Consider the following 12,172-nt stretch of genomic DNA (forward strand, 5'->3'; position numbering starts at 1 on the left):
TTGGGTGGACTTCTCTTCCAGAATGTTGGCAGATCACTAGAAAAATCCCAAACCATGATTCCCTCTAACAAAAGAAGTCCTGGGATATTCAGTGGTTCCCATACTTACCAAATCCAGTTAAATTGTGTGTGACATGTCAGTATTGTCTGATTCTCAGTGAAATCATGTGAGAATGGCCATCTGACACTCTTTACCAGGGAGGGCATAGGCAGAGACCAGTTGTCCCTTGAGTTGAGCCCTGCCTGCCCGCTGGGATGTTCTCTTGGGCTTTTGCATTAGGCATGGATAATAGCCTGCTGGATGTGACTGTATGCCTTAACCCTGTGTGTTGTCCCCATGGCTGGCACCATCCTACCTAGCATCAACAGGCTTTTAGAGCCTGTTTCTACCTAGAGATAGGCATAGCATTAACCCCTGTTCTACTTCTTATGGATAAAGCTCTAAGCTTCATGAATTAGTAACAGACCCAGGCTCCCAGACTGGAGGCTAACATTTGAAAAACTAAGTTACTGAGAGAGAATCATGGCACAGAACATCTGTTTGGGAGACATTAGGTCTAGTCCATAGGATAAAATTTTGGTAAAGACTTAACAGACATATTTAAAATAGCAATAATAATGATTAGCTGTGATTTTCTGAGAGCTTTATGCACCTCAGTTTGACATTTCTTGAGACAGTCCAAGAATGCTATCAGTCTCTGAATGCTCTGAGACTCCTGAGTGTCTACAAGGGCCACCCTTCCCTGTCTCTGAAAGGTTGAGCTTTCTTTCCTTTTATGATTTTTTGTGAAAATACTGTACAGAGGGGTCACAGTTACATGAACAAGGTAATGAGTATATTTCTTATCAAGAATTGTTGCCTCTTCCTGTGTTTTTCCCCTACCATCCCTTCCCTCCCACCTCCACAACTATACTAGCCCCCCTGACACCCCTGCCCTAATTTTAAAGTTCGTTTTTCAACATAGACTGAGCTTTCTTTACAGGCTTCAACCTAAGCCATGAATCACGACCGAGGGAAAAACTGAACTCAATATGGAGAGATGTGTAAAACTGTAAAACAAAAATCACTCTTCTCCTTTCATTAATTATGGAAAATGCAGCAATTTAGTAGCTATATGTTGCTAAATGTAGCTATGTGGTGTTTATGTTCCCATGTAACGAGTCTGATATTGCTGAATTAAGATGGATTAATATATGCTTAAAGTGTTTCTCAGTTTTCATTGTGAATATAGTACATATTGACTGTTAGGTTGAGCAGTATTTACCAATGCTATTGGATGTTCTCAGTAATTTTTAAGAGTAGGAAGGGTGCAGATCTGGAATGACTAGGAGCTGATGCCCTATCTGTTCTAAGCTCACTGAGCACCTGGCTTCTTGTTTGGTCTCCTTCACCTGAGATGCTTCTGAAGCAAGTGAAGGTACAGTTAATGCACCCCAGCTATTATTATTGTCCTTTGTTCATGTTACTTGCCAGTGAGGTGGCTACTGTTTTGTTGAAAAAAATAAAAAGGAAACTGAGGTCCTGAGAATGGAACAGATGCCCAAGGTCATTAACAGGAACAGAAGGAGCTGAGATTCCAACCACCCTTTATTTTTCTCCAAAGGCATTGCCAAACCACCACTGTATAAGTTCCAGTGTCTCCCTAATCTGTATACCTTTACCCAGAATTGTTGAATTATGTTCATACTGTGGATCATGTTTTACCACATACACGCAGGCACTTGATAAATAATGTGAAACTGAGCTCTGATTAAAGAGCACATCTGAAATTATTCCAGGAACTTAAACATATCCTAGGTGGTATTTTTTATAACACACACTTCAGTTAGCTGTTTGCAAGATATTTAAAATCAGGGCTGAGCGATGGAGGATTAAGAATGTGAACTGAGAGTGGGAGATTAGATTTGTGTGCTACTAAATGGAATATGAAACTGAAAAGTTATTTAAGGACATGGAACCTGTACAAAATAAAATAACAGCATCAATACTGGATGGAATGCCAAGTTTTGTCTGCAGAAATTTGGAGAGATGAGAAGCAAACCATAGAATGAAATATCTATTTTCCATCACTAAAGGCATATTGATTACTTACAGAGTAAATCAGTGTCCTCATGTAGAAATCAAATGATATAATATCTAGTTCACAGTATAGCTGTGAGGATGACTTTACTTAAGCTGTGAATTCCTTCTTACATGGCCCTGATGGGCTAGCACATGTGAATAATTATGAGTATTTATCTGAATGGCATTTGTGGGCATATACGTAGCTCTGCAAAGCTATGGACCTGAACATACTTATTCTAATATTTGTATATACATAAATAAGCAGTATGATTTCAGGTGACATTGGAGGATAACGTTTTGACTGATCCAGGGGGCTAGCAGAGAAGACACATGTAAAATGATATCCTTAAAGCCAACATCTTGGAGGAGCTCTTACATCAGTCATTAAGGAGAAAACTCAGGCTAGGCATGTCAACTAGTGATATGTGCTTATCTAGCATGAGCAAGGTCTAGGTTCAATCCCTATAACTGTAAAAAGCAAAGCAAACACAACAAAAGAAAAGTCCATGGTACTAAGGGCTTGGCGAACTAGGTAGGTGCTGGAGATTCACTCATGCTTGAGACATACATAGTTATGATTTTTGCCATTGTGGGACCCATCACCCAGTAAATGTCTCCAAAGGGTGGCAAACTCTAGGGAAGAAAGTGGTGAGATTAGTAAAAGATGCTCCAGTAAGTAAGGACACTTCTTGATTGTTTTTGTGACTAATGGTACTGCTTGAAGTGCATGCCCATTAAAGGATGAGAGAGTACCTCTAAATGTGAGCATGCTTCCTGAGCCTGAAGTAGCAGCCATGCATATGTATTCAATATCTAAGACCTTCCTGATGCTGTGTTATTGCAAGGATCATGATAGCAGAATCACAGGGCCTGTTCAGATAGATATCTTTGACTTTCTCAGTCCCTTGCTTGATTTCCCTACACAGCTTTACTCTGCCTCTCCTGGGGGAGAAGCCCAGGATTAACCAAGGTGTTTGGACTCACAAGATCCTTGCTTGTTCTCCCCCCATCTCTTTCCTGCAATCCAAACTTTATTTTCCATGCTCACATGGAAGGAGCTTCTACTTAAAACTCATGTTTTCATGTCATGTTTTAGATTTTTTTTACTAACAAAGGCTTTCCTAGTGTGAGCTGTATAAAAGGATATCTGAGATTTAGAAAACTCATTTCTCTGTGCACAATTTTGCCTCCAATTGTCACTAGCCTAGACACTTCAGAAAACAATTCTATTTCACAGCCAAAGTTATTTTGACTGGACATATTTTTATCCTGCAACAATGAAACACATCCATTCTTTGGTTGTACACCATAATACATTTTAAGTAAGACAGAAGGAAAATATGCAGGTATTAATAGCTTTGTCAATAGTGTAGCTGTTACTAAAATAGTTGAAAATTGACTAAATGAAACTCAAAGGATGTAAAATCACATAGAAACAAGTTCAACACATGAAGGAAGAAAAATGGGTCAAACAAGACTACAGGAATAGCTTGCAAATTTTAGAGAACAAATGTGGAAATGGCTTTAGAAATATATAGAATGAAAGTACTATATCCTACAAAGAGTGAACAACAAATAGATCCTACAAAGATTAGGGTTCCAAAGAAGCCTCTAGTCTCTTCCTCCAGAACTTGAATTATCAAATCGAGCTGGACAAGCTGTGTGTGTATATAAGCAGAGTCCAGGGCTCTGCACAAGGCATGGGGATTATTGCCATTCGATGCCTTGAGTTCCAACTTTTGCTTTGACCTGCAAGCTTGGTGACACTAAAACAGTCTCTCTTCCCCTCTGAGATGCCACATCTCTATCTGTGCCTCTGTAAAATGTTTTTTATGGGAATGGACAAGGATCATGAGAAATACCTTCAGTCAACCAAACCAAACCATCAGGATTATGACATATCCCAAAGAATGAAAATATACAAGTTGAGCATACCAAATTAAAAAATACAAAATCCCAAGTATTCCAAAATCCACACCTTTTCAAAGTCAGTTTGACATTTGCAGGTAGAAGATTCACACCTGAGAGAGAAGATTCATACCTGAGAGGGTATGATCAAAACATAGAGGTGCTGAAAAGGTATAAAATTTCCTTCAGTATATATAGAAAGTATATATGAGAAAATGAATGTTCATGTTTCTGAAACTGGAGTTTTAGGCCCTAGCTCTAAACTCCAGATGTTCCATTTAACAAGTCTGGTCACTTTCCCCTCTATACCAAATAAAGAGTTGATGACAGAAAGAGAAAGTAAGTTTATTACATGGCAGAGCCAGCTATAGCAAGAAGAGAGTTCTTCAGTCTCTTTCAAACCATCTTTGCAGTAGAAATATGACATTTAGGTTTAAACAAAGAATTTGGGCAGATGGTGAAAAGTATGCACAATGATTGGACAGTGTTGGTTAAAGGATGGCCTGGCTGGTCATTTATGGGGGGGCGGGGAGAGGTTCTGGAGAGACTCTCACTACCATGACCTAAGGGGAGAGATGTGGGTGGGATCAGAAAATCATTGTTTTCTGGTGGGGTGGAAATAATCTGTCTTAGGAAGTCCTTGCTGGTCCTTTCTTTGCAAAGTTTCCTTGGAAGCTGTTATCAGTCACATCAGTCCTGTTTTATATTTCTTCTGGATTTCAAGGCGGCTACAAGGTGAATTGCTCAGAGCCAAGACATACAAGAACAGAGGAAGGGATGAAAGCAATTTAAGTACTTGTTGCATTTAAACTTGAGTCTCATCATAAGATAACCACCTTGTATTACTTCAGAAATTTGAAAAAAATCAAAGTTTTGAAACATTTCTAGTCCCATGATTTCGGAGATGGGATCCTCAACCTGTACTTCTGTTTGGACTGAGGAGGAGCATGTAGTAGTACTAGCTCAGTTTTCTTTAGGACTGTAAACCGATCGGCACATCACGATGCTGCTGAGATGTGACAGGAAAAGTGATGTAGCAGCCATGGCTCCTGTTAAGACATAAGCTCAGAACGTCACCAACCCCTATTCGAGGCTGCTAGAAGTTGTTAATTATAAAAGGAGAAAATTTATCTTTAAAAAATTTTGGTGACTGGCAGTATGTTCACAAATAAAATAAAATTAAATTAAAAAAAATTTTGGTGACTGGAATAAAGATACAGGTTGACCCATTGTAACAATGAGAAGTAGAAGACACTATGATGAAAACGAACTTTACAGCTTCGTAGGGAGAGGGAGAAGTTAGGGAGTTGGGGAAGGAAGGGATGGTAAGGGGAAAACAAAGGAGGGGGTAACAATGCTCAATAGGAAATGGACTCATTACCTCACTCATGTAACTGTAACCCCTCTGTATAGTATCTTTACAATAAAAATATATATTAAAAAGTTTGGTGGCAGTGGGGGTTGAACTGAGGGTCTCATGTTTGCTAAGCAGAGGAGCTACCACTTGATTGATGCCCCCAGACTTTTTGCTTTTATCATTTTTGAGATAGGGTCTTACTTCTTATCTGAACTACAGTCATGCAGCAGGGATGACAGGAGAATGTTACTATGCCCAGATAAGATCTCATGAACTTTTTTGCCTGGATTCCCCTCAATGTGTGATCCTGCTGATCTCAGCCTCCCAAGTTGTGAGAATTAGCCACTGCATTCAGCTCTAAGAACATTTATTTTAATCAATTAATTTATCCTTAAGTAGTTGTACAAAGGGGTTGCAGTTCAACATGTAAGCTTGTTATGTTTTAAAAATAAGACAAAAAGATAATAGTGGCTGAGACTGCCACAATTTAAACTCAAGATGTGATGAAAGCAGAGAAAAGACTAGAGATGTGGAGGCAATCATGATGCTCTGTCAGAGCCATAGTCTGGGAGTGCGTTTCAGCGTGAGCCACAAGTTGAGTTGATCCGAGGACCAGAGCTCATCATCCACTGAGTGGTCTGAAACAAAGGACAGAGCAAGGTCACTATGAGTGTATCAATGTGCAGTGAGAGGAGTCAGAATGCAGTGTTTACCAAAATCAATGGAAATAATACTTGCTGTAGTTGAAAATCTTTACCATGTGTAGGTAGTTCTGCCAGTAAGGAAGCAATAGAAAAAAGAGGAGAATACCATGAAGAGCTACCTTGAACCCTCAGAATTCTGACAAAGTACCACTATTGATGATTTTGCTCATAAAGTTGTGTTCCAGCCAGATATTGATGGCTCATGCCTGCAACTCTAGCTAATCAAGAGGGTGACGGGAGGGATGAGGTTGATCAAGATACATTGTACTCATAAATTGATATGTTGAATGGAAATGACTATGTACAACTACTTAAAGATAATAATAAAAATTTTAAGCTGTGTGCCAGTCATTGTTCCAGGTTCTGACTGCAACTGAGTCGGTGTGAAATATTCACACTTTACAAAAATGATATATCTGAAAAGTCAATCAGACATGAATGAATATCTTATGATGATTAATTAAAACAATTTCTTTGTACAGTTCTCCAAATCCCCTGGCCCTTTACAATCCGTCACTGCTGGGGCTTGGAGTAGTACATGGAAGTCAGTGAAGGCAGAGAAGCCAGGTCTGGAGGCTGGGTTTCCTATAACTTTCTCATGGCTACTGGCCCCCAGGTGTTAACAGAATACATACTCCAATTTGTTTCCAGTGTAGTCGGGGTTGCCTTCCTTCTTAGTCTTCTATCACTAACACTATTGATCTCTGGATCGCATCCTTCCCAGTAAATCAGTAAGGATTTTTGACGTGGATAAAAATGTGACCTCTATATTGTCAATGAGATTCTAGACTCTCCGGAACAATGAAGAATCCACAGTAAGATGCCCTCATGACTTCCCACTTCACAAATCAACTCAGTTCTTAAAATGTTCTCTTATTTTGCAAAAGACTTTTCATCCAGAGCCAAATCCCAAGTATGTTCACATGTACTTAAAATGGCACAGTTTTCTTAACCCTTGAACACACGTGCCTTTATGAAAAGTAGTTGCCAAACAGAGGTATTTCGTGGGGAATGGTGAGCACCATGAGCCTGGAGATAGCTTAAATCCATGGCCATCAACCTCCAGAGTTGCTGAGGTGACTTTGAATCCCCGAAGGCAGGAGCTTCATATGCTAGCATTTCCTTTCCCATGGTGGTGTCTAATATGTTGCCTATGTGGACAAACTTCTTCATGTCTCCTGATGGTTTTGGTTAATTGAAGTATTGAGTTGACTTCTTTTTTGAGGGTAGGGGGCAATACTGGGGATTAAACACAGGGCTTTGAAGGCTGGACAACTCTCTAATATTTGAACCATTCCCCTAGTCCTTTTGCTTTTTATTTTCCACATAGAGTCTTATGCTTTTGCTTTGGCTAGCCTCTGACTTTGATCTTCCTATCTGTCTCCTGAGTAGCTGGGATGGATCACAGGTATGAACCACCAAACCTTCTTATTTTTGTGACAAGTTCTCCCTAATCTTGTCTAGACTGACCTCAACACATGATCCTTCTAATTCTACCTCTTGACTAGCTGAGATTTCAGATATGTATCACTACACCTGACACTGTGTTGGATTTTACATTGAAATGATATACAGAAACTCCCTATCTCTGTACAACTATCCAGATTTTAATTTACTATAGTAAGGCAGTGCAATTAAGACAAGTTTGAGTCATGGGTTGTCAGCAAGTACAAAGGATGTATTTTAGCCAAGGGGCTGAATTAAAAAACATAAAAGCTAAAAATCTGATATGTGTCAGAGATTAGGGGGAATAAATTTGTTATCTTTGAAGGGCAAAGAACTTTGTAAACAAGTTTCCAAAAAGAGCAAATCATAGCAAAAACATCGAGTTGGAGAGCACATTAAAATTAAAAACATCTGTTCTTCCACAGGCCTAATAAACAAAACAGGGCCCCTCATTTTTAGGAAGCTCATGTTCTCAGAGCAAGAGACAAACATTACATGTAAACAAACATAGCCTCTTCTGGCTATGAAAGAAAGAAGTTCCTTATGGAATCTGCAACAGGATGGTGGCACAGAAAGGTCTGGATAGGGGAAACTCAGCCACGCCTGTGGGTAAAGTCTGAAGGTTTTTCTTTTGCTCTAACAGCCTGTATTACCTCTTCTGTTGGAATCAACGTGGGGCTTCAGGCTTACTCTGAATGTTAGCACTGAATCAGAAAACCTCCTTAGCGGCTCTTATTTGATGATCTTATCATTGTAGCCTAGAGCAGCTACATAAATGTTTGTCTTTTTTGAATTTGTACTCAGAGCTTTCCCTTCCTGATTTAAATTCCTATTTGGTTTGTTCAGATATTGATTCTACTCAGTCTTTACCATTCTTCCTCTCCCACTGGATCCTCAGGAGTCTGACCTCCTTCTCCATAGATTACTGGTTATACATGTCACAGATTCCACACAAATGGAATAATTTCCAGCATGTTCATTTGAATCTTGTTTCCTTATGCATGTGACATTGATCTATTTGTTACATAGGGATACAGTATAGTCTTGTTTGCCCTGTGTTTCATTGCTTCAATCCATTCATACTTATAATCCTATCTATATTGATGTATATGTGACTTAAAACATTACTTCAAAGATCTTTTATTAGTTGTACAAGGGAAGTTTTGTAGTGATAGTTCCATGCATGTATACAAAATACCTTGATCAAACTCCACTTCCTCCTCTCCTCCTTTCTTATAACAACTTCAACAAGTTTCATTGTTCTATTTATATACATGTATATATAGCATTTCAATCATATTAACCTTCCTTCATCTTCTTCATTAGTCCCTCCTGCTGGCACAAGCCCTTCAATAGAGCCTGCTTTACCTTCTAGGTTTTTTTCCATTTTAAAGAATATTATTTGTTTTTTTTTTGCCAATACAACAGTGTTATGATACACACACATACACAAGTGTATATATACATGAGATATATACATGTATATATCTCAATTAATATAAGTAAGCTGCAATATGAAGTACATGTAGCTTTAGACTTGATAAATACTGTCAGTCAAGGTTTTATCCCCCCAAAACGCTAAAGCCCTCACATTGACAGCATGGAACTGTCGGTCTCCCTTTACATGAGCACTTGAAACTGTTAGGACTCTTGGTTTGGTTCTAGCAGGCATCGACAGTGACACCTCATGACTATTTGAGTCTGTATTCCCTTGAAGGCTAATAATAGTAATCCCCCTTTAATAAGTGGGTTAGCACTTTGGACAACTTTTTTCAAGTGCTACTTTGAGGCTTTTATTCCTCTTCCATTAGGCTATCTTTCTTCTTTCCATTAGGCTTTCTTGTCTTTTTTTTTTTTGTCTGTTGTGGGGCTTGGGCCTGGGCCCTATCCCTGAGCTTTGCAGCTAAAGGCTAGTGCTCTACCACTTGAGCCACAGTGCCACTTCCAGTTTTCTGGTGTTTAATTGGAGGTAAGAGTCTCACAGAGTTTGCTGCTCAGACTGGCTTTGAATTGCAATCATCAGATCTCAGCCTCTTGAGTAACTAGGATTACAGGTGTGAGTTACCAGTGCCTGGTGGCTTTCTTATCTTTTTTACTGATTCCTAGAGGTTAATAGGAGCCCTCATACCCCCACTTTACACTTTCTCTTCTTTCATTTTGTAGTGTCTTCTGATCTCTTCAACCTAAATGGAAGAAAAATAAAGGAAATGATTGTATTTTGTGTCTACACAGCCATGCGCACTCTAGCTACCTCCACTTTGTCAGCCTTTCTCTGAGTCTGTCTAGAAAAACCAAAACACAGTGCTCTCAGTAGTTCACACACAAGAAAATAGTGAAATAACTTCCCCGAGGAGCAGGAAAAACCAGTGAGCTAATCTCTAGGCAACCAAAATCATGTCAACCTGAAGCATGACTTACATTAGAAAAGCTAAGGGCTTTGCTTATCAGAACTGAACAGCCTTCATGGGCATGCCAGTAACTCGGGGAAGAAACAGTTTTAAAAAAACAAACCTCAGTAAGCACATATACATGCATGCATTTCTAGAGTCAGACATTCTATTGTTGTACCACAAGGTCTTCTACATGTATGCATTTCTATGTATACTCATGCAAACATTTGTATACATATCACATACACAAACATATACACATACACACAAATACATGTATATGCACACACATATGCAAATATACACACACTGGCCTATTATTACATTGGTCTTTTGTCAGGTTTTCAAAGTTTGTTTTTCTTTTTCTTTTTTGTCAGTCGTAGGGCCTGAAATCTGGGCCTGGGCACTGTCCCTCAGCTCTTCAGGTCAAAGCTAGCGCTCTACCACTTGAGCCATAGTGTCACTTACGGCTTTTTCTGCTTATGTGGTGCTGAGGAATCAAACCCAGGGTCACATGTATGCAAGGAAAGCACTCTACCACTGAGCCACATTCCCAGATCCAATGTTTTCTTTTTGATGTTGTTGTTATACCAGGGAGAGGAAGTAGATCATGTGAAAAATACCTTTCCTATTCTATCAATCCTGTCCATACTCCACACTTGATGAGAGGAAGGGTCTCATTTCCCTCCTGAAGTAGATCTTGAGGCGAGGATTTGGTTGGGAGGAGATCATGGGAGGCCATTCCAGGAAGTTCCTGTAGGGGGATGAGGATGTGATAAAGAGAAGGAGGGCAACACGTATTGCTCAGAAAGTTATAGCTGTGAACCACAGCAGCCTACATCCTATTGGGAAATTTCAGGCCCAGTGTGGCACAGGCATCTTAGAGTTATCTTTTCAAGTAGTATGGTACCAAGACTTCTGCCCACTAGGTATGATAGCCATTGGCGGAACTAATGGAGGTCTTCTTCATCCTCCACCACTTTTTACCGGGAGCAGAGCAGACTTTGGACGTAAAAGGGAATCACTCTGCTACCACACTGGTCTGGCTGCCACACTGCAGAGGTGAAGGCCATGGTAGACATGGGCTGTGCCACAGCCTTTGCTGGAGCCAAACCCTGCTCTTGCTGGGAATTCTGCAAGGACACCATCATCTGAAGCCTGAAGTGGTGGCCTGATCAGAAGTGTAGCCTTACATGTAATTTCATACCACAGCAAACTACTCCTCTACACACCTGAAGGAAACCAAAATATTTCACCTCCAAATATAAAGGTGGTTGAACAATCAGAATGCGGGACACATTAGAGCAAGCTGCTTACCCATGTTAACTGTGGTGGTATGACAATAGCCAAGATATGGTATCAAACTAGGTGTCCATCAATGGATGAATAGATGAAGAAAATGTGATTTACACACACACACACACACACACACACACACACACACACACACACACACACACACACACACACCAGACTAGTATTCTACCATAAAATCATGTCCTTGGTGGGAAAGTGGGTGGAACTATAGATCATCTTCATAATTTCACATGTAGAACCTAGACATTTTTTAAAGGCATAAACCAGGTGCCGGTGCCCCATGCTTATAAATCCACCATCTTGTCCCTTCTCTGAAATATGTTGTTCTTTGTCAAAATGTTATTTAAGACAGGTGCAAGCCACTACCTCCATTTACTCAAACTGAGGTTTCTTCCAAGTGATGTTGACTGCTCATGTTCATGAGTATTGGCCCAATAATCTCCCTTTCTATAGCTTAGCATGCTCCTTTCCTAGGCAACACTAGGCCCATTTAGTAAAAGTAGTAGTAAGTAATTAGCCTCCAACCCCCACCATGCCCCCCTTTACTTTGAGATAGCACTCCTCTGGGGTAGCTACTATCATATAAGGAAGCAAGATCCCCTCAGAGTGACCTTCAGGTCTAGGCTGCTGCAAGACTCCTTATCTACTATTTAAGCAGCGCCATAAATCTTAGTCTGCCATGATGAAGTCCCTGGCCTACACCAAAGTCTCCACCTTCTAAGCCTTGGTAGGTTATAAAAGGTCCCCAGACACAATAGCTGGTACTTCTTCTCTCTTCTGAGAAGGGGTCTTGCTGGTTCCTTTACTGGCAATAAACCTTTTCTTTGTTCTGGATGTTGTGTGGTTTTCTGGCAAAGTCTAATAAACTCTAACAACAAGCCTGATTGTTTTTTCTTGTTAATCTGTCTTTTGTTTCAGGAGTCTATTTTAGCTGTGAGAGAGTGAGAGTTGAAGGAAAAAGTGAGAGTTAAAGGAAAAGTAAACAT

The sequence above is a fragment of the Dipodomys merriami genome, unplaced genomic scaffold, assembly GCF_024711535.1.
Source record: "Dipodomys merriami isolate MVZ:Mamm:240054 unplaced genomic scaffold, mDipMer1.0.p SCAF_7, whole genome shotgun sequence".
NCBI lineage: Eukaryota > Metazoa > Chordata > Mammalia > Rodentia > Heteromyidae > Dipodomys > Dipodomys merriami.